Source organism: Arachis duranensis, chromosome 8, assembly GCF_000817695.3.
Source record: "Arachis duranensis cultivar V14167 chromosome 8, aradu.V14167.gnm2.J7QH, whole genome shotgun sequence".
Lineage (NCBI taxonomy): Eukaryota > Viridiplantae > Streptophyta > Magnoliopsida > Fabales > Fabaceae > Arachis > Arachis duranensis.
This window is the reverse complement of record NC_029779.3, coordinates 29,589,236-29,595,514: the sequence shown is the minus strand read 5'-3', so window position 1 is coordinate 29,595,514 and position 6,279 is coordinate 29,589,236.

Here is a 6,279-nt window from a genome sequence, read left to right as displayed (position 1 = left end):
ATTTAGGGATTAGAAATTTTTATTGTATGAATATTGCTCTTTTTAAAAAGTTAGTTCGGACTTTTTTTCACCAGTCAGACAAGTTGTGAGTCTAATTATTAGATGCCAAATACCGATCATTTCTATATGACAGTTTTGGTTGTCCTAAGAACAAGGACTCTCCTATTTAGAGAAGTCTTTGCAAGGCTTGGAAAATATTGAAGGATAGATTTGTTTGGTGTATTAAGAATTTGAACCATAATCTTTTGTTTTTTAGTTGGGGGAGACAAGGACAGTTATCTAATGAGATGTATTATGTTCACATTTCTGATTCGAACCTCCGGATACAGGATCTCTGGTTGGTTGGTAGGTGACATTTGGATACTATTTATTCTCTTTTATCTCATTTTCTGAAAGGTAATATTATTTCTTATAATCCAGATGTGCAAGCAGGCCCAGAAGTGATGGGTTGGTATTGGTCTGGGTTTGCTATCAAAGTCTATGATTCACGCAATGGTTACTTGTGGTTGTGTAAACAGCTGTTTGGTTGAGAGGAGTGGGAGAATTAGCTTTGGTTTTGGCACCAACTTATTCCAGAAAAGCAAGAGTTTTTAGCTTGGCTGTGTCTTAAGGAGGTTCTTCCTACTGCAAATTTTTGTTTCATAAGAGGTATGTCGTCATCGGATAGGTGTCCAAGATGTCTTTCTAGCCAAGAATCGATTTTACATTGTATTCGAGATTGTCCAAAAGCTCAACTTATATGGCATAAGTTGGATATTTCTTGTTATCCTCTAGATTTGAAGAACTGGTTCTTGTATCATAGTAGAGAGCATCCGTTCAGGTTCTTTTCGGGACTTTGGTGGATATGGCGAGCAAAAAATAATGACATCTTTAATCCTCATGAGACTTGGCCTCCGAAAAAAGTGATTTGTATAGCATTAGCTTCAGAAACGGAGTTTAGGAATACTTCTGAATTACAATATATGTCCTTTTCCTCTATTCTAAATGATTTTTAGAATCCCCCATTCATTGGTACTTTTAAAATTAATTGTGATGCTAGTTATCCTAGTTCGGGTAATAGTGTTGGTTTTGCTTGCGTTATTAGAGATTGTAATGGGAGTTGGCAAAGGAGATGTTTGGGAATTATTGAGAGTAATAGTATTTTTCAAGGGGGAATTGTTTGCTATTTGGAGATGATATCTCTTAGTTTGACATGTGGGTCAACGAGATGTTATTTGTGAATGGATTGTGTGGAAGCGTTAATCTCGTTACTAATCACCAAGATGGCTTTGGGTTTATATATTGATCAATTGGTGCTCAAAATAAAGGATATCATGCATTGGAATTGGCGTGTTGATTTTCGTTTGATTACAAGAGATGCAAATACGGTGGCAGATACCATAGCAAAGATGGCGATGAGATTACAATTTCATCATGTGGAGCTTCCTTCTCCTTAAGAGAAATTTAAGAATAGTCTTAAATGAAATTATCTTTCTATTTAAACAGTTTCTTTGTTTTTTTTTATTTTTTTCTTTGTTTAGTTTATTTAAATAAAAAAATTCAGTTACTCATAAAATATATATATCGATAAATATTAAAAAAATTATAAAATACTATATCAAAATATGTACCACTTTAAAAATCAAGGATTTTATTTTTCCTTGTGCAATGATTATATGTATCTTTTCTTTTGGTGCAGATAGCTGCGCTTTCTGCATGCATGTGGCCTATTCCACCCATAAAGTGCCATGCATTATCTTAAACATTGGACTACAGATCACAAGATCCATTAATTCAGTTTGGTCCCCGCTCTGTTCTATTGTCCAATTTCACTTAAACGATCCAACACTCATTTTTTTATACGCCTTCCTGTCTCATTGTACTCTAATTAATGTTTTTCCTATTCTCCATCTTGCCCTTTCATTTAAAGCTTCTCTCACATTTTTCGGCTACTTCCTAACTTTATCACAACCACTCTATGCAATTTTTGTTTTTCAAATTATTTATTTGTTTAGTTTAATTGGCAAATATTTTACTTTTTGTTCATTATATTATATTCAAAGAATAATTTTTGTATTTTTTATACATTTATATTTAAGAAAAAAAGCAAACTCTTACCATATAAAGAGTTTAATTTTGATGATACACTAACAGTGTAAAATATTTTATACAGTCGTATAATCACTTCCATTCTTTTAGATGATTATTCACGTAGTTAATATAAAAAGTAGTTATTGTATGTATCGTTACGTAATTGGATGTACGGAAAAAATTATTTTACACTGATATTGTATCAAAATTAAATTCATAATGTAAATTTCAATTGTAAGAATTTTTCTTTTCTAAAAAATGAAAAATATAATAACATTATTTATATACCAAATATTCTTAATACTCGTATAAAAATACAGTTATTATTAATTAATTATATATTTATATTTTTTATTTAACAAAATATTAAAATAATATTAATGTCATAGTATAATTATTCTAAAGATGTTGTACTATATTTGTCATATGGGTGGCATTATTATTTTCCCCCTATTTCTTTGACTTTTTAGTCAAAGGGCGCTTATAGTGAGGCACTACAAATGTAACATCTCATCATAATTCATATCACATGTAAACTAATACTCAAAAATCTCAGTTTATTTCTTATTGCTTAACTGAATTATTCCCAATAGTACATCTTTGTGGCTTTATCAAATTTCTGTCATTCTAATTTGCCTCTGTAAGTGTAACCTCGATCATGTTATTGTTAATGCAGTTTTTTTTTTTTATTAATACATCGCATTATTAAAATTTTATTTAAATTTTAAATTTGTATTTGATCACAACATTCAAGCAAAGAACTTCGTTCCAGAAGAAGTTGATCACATTTTTAAAGACAATAAAAACTAATGGCAAGTATTTACTCTCTAATTTTATTTTGGTACTTGTACATTTTATTTTAATTTAGTAAAATTTAAAAATTGACTATTTTAGTCATGTTGTTAATTTATTCTATTAAATACTGACGTGACATATTAAACATTAATATGATACTTTTTGCTCTAATTAACAATGTTTTGATCGTTTTAAATATATAACGTACATGACTTCACTTTAATCTAACAATTAAATCTAACCAATGTGATATGACATGACTGCTCTTTGGCTTTCTTGTGCGGAATTCAGGTTAATTATTATATATTGCATTGTACGTAATCCTTTAATCTCTTTGGCTTCTATCTTAAGTGTGGAATTATGGTTAAATGTCTAAATGATCATATCTATATACTTGTTGCAGTGGTGATGAGTTTGAAAAAAAGAAAATAATGAAGAATATAAGAATAAATCTCTCATATATAATTTAGTTTGGTAAAAGTGTGATTCTCGACACACATAATCCACTTGACTATAACATCTCTCACCGAAGGATCAAGAATCAAGTCCACTGGCATGTTCTTATCATCATCTTCAAAATTTTAACATTTTTTTAATTATTCTCATCTATCGTCTCTGCATAAAGTTACTCTAACATGAATCGGATTTCCTTGCTGTTGTTGTTCGTACGTGTTCGTTATTCCTTAGTCCAGAAGTCATGTGATTTTTTTTTCAAAGATAAAAGAGATTCAAACCCGCAGTCTCTAAGAAAGTATGAAGAGATTATGTTATTTGAGCTATAACTCGTTAGCCAGAATTAAATTTGTTGGTCTCAATTTATTCTTAATTGATACATATTTCACCATTTATTATTATGCACACATGTTACTCTTGAATCTAGGCCTTGCACTCTAATCTCTCATTGGATGCTCCCATGCTAATTAAGTGTTGTTAGATATGTAATTATAATTTGTGCGTTATAATTCTGCTATAACTTACTATATAAAAAAAATACATTCTTATAAAAAGAAATTTTAGAAACAAGAGCAAAATATGTTTTTAGATTCCACTTAAACTTCACTTTAAAAAATATAAAATGTTGATATGAATGTCGGAGTGTTTTTTTTAAGAGTAATGCTATGTAATCAATTTTTGTAAATTAATATTAGTTAATTTGTTTAATTATTTTATTTATTTTAAGTTTTAAATTCTGAATTTAAATTCTAATGTTAGCTAATATTAACTTAGTTAACTAACTAAAACTGAGTTCTTTGTATTTTTTTCTTTTGTATTTTCACTCTGTATTCTTGCTTACACAACACATGCCTCATTTATTGAATATAACTCAATACATTCAGGATGAGCTATACTTAAAAAAAGTTTATTTATACAAAAAATGTTCATATATTTATATTTAAAATTTGTTTTAAATTTTTAAAATATATTTTTTGATATAATATCAAAATTTTTATGACTAAAATATTTAAAATTTAATTTTTTTATTATCTCTAAACAAAATTTAAGTATAAAATAAATAAAACATACAAAATTCACATGATAGAAATTACTACATTACAATTATAACAATGACTATTATTATATGTGTAACAAAAGATGGAACAAGAACAAAATTAAATTGCTCTAATAATTAGCTCACTAGTTTACATATGATGTTCTTATTATTTTTTGGTTTATATGAGTTTTTTTTATTGCTTTTATTATTTTTTTTTTGTATGGAGTTTTTTTTTGCTTTATATTATAATTCTATTAGTCTCATTAAATTAAATAAAAAAACTAATATCAAAGAAATATTAGAATCATATATAGTGAAAAATTATGCAAAAAAATATACTAAAAAATACTCAATTTTCCGAAATCAATTTTATACAAAATCATATTTGCAAAATTTAATTCAATTAATCCTTGACTTAGTAGTTGAAAAATGCCGTGAAAAAGAAAAGAAAGATGAAGGAAGAATGAATGTCCATAGAGGTTGAGCGAGAAAGGCATAAGAAGATGAAGATTATTATTTGTTAGAATAAGTAACATAAAGCAGGCAGCAATGTCAATAATGGCACAATAATTAAAGGATGAGAACAATTATTTATAACGTAGAGTATCATTGTCGGGCTTAGATTAGCTAATCGGCAATATAATAAAGTCATACATTATGGTACTAATCGTCCGTAGCTTCTTCTGGCCCTCATATACTTCCGTGTTAGTTAGTTTTCATCTGCTTAATTGTTTCCTCTTCTTAGCATCCTCATCAATTTATGCTAAATTTTTGGGTAACATACATAATAAGGCCAGATCAATCAACAAAAAAAAAAAAAAACTAATTTAATTCAAATTTTGCTATCAACGATCTAAGCATGCAGTGAAAGGTAGGCCAGAGTCAACACTTTTAGTGAAAAGAATGAAAATTGATTAGTGCTGATTTGAATTCAAAATAAAAATAAAAACATTAATCAGCTAACATCTTTCTTTAAATCGAAATATACCGGCTAGTTATGGATGATAATTGCTTAAATAAAATATGTAATTCTATGAAAAAGGCTAACTCTATTTTGATGGGTGAAAAAGTCTTAATTATAGGTAAAATATATACTTCTCAAGTTTATTTATTTAATTGCTTAATAATATATATTATTTTTAATTTTAAATAATAATAATAATAAGTATTTATTTATAAATATTAGACAAGCAATAATGTCTTTTTTAACAAGTGTTTATGTCAGTCAATTGTGTTTTGTTTATTCTACTACTACTACTACTACTACTACTAATAATAATAATAATAATAATAATAATAATAATAATAATAATAATAATAATAATAATAATGTGTTTATTTATAAATCTTAGACAGTATATAGGGTTCAAAATATTGAATCAGATAGAATATATACTATATTAGAATGGAGGTTCAGTGAGTTTATATTAGTTTAATTTCAAAATTAGTTTATAAGAGAAAGAATGTGTCAGTCTTATAAATTATCTAGAGCTTTTATTTTTGAATAATGTGAGACATATAATAAAAACATTTTTTTATAGTTGTGCTTCTTTATGATGAATTCATTCATTTTATTTTGTTTATAACCAATTTATAGTTCTATTTTATTGAGCTAAGCCTCAAAGTAATCTTTGAGATTGGCACTTTGCTTTAAAAAAAATTTGATATTCTAATTGTACTATAAATATTTTTGAGATTGAAAAAATTAGACTATATTAATGTAGAAATATAACTATTTATATTATCTCTCTTATTTTAATTTTTAACTAAATATTTTATGAAATGATATCGGTTACCTTAATGACTATTAATTTTACGCTAAATACTTTATGAAATGATATTTATAGTTCATTAAGAACAAATAACATTGTTTCATTAAATATTTAGCATCAAAATTAAAGTAAAAAAAAAAAAAAAAAAAA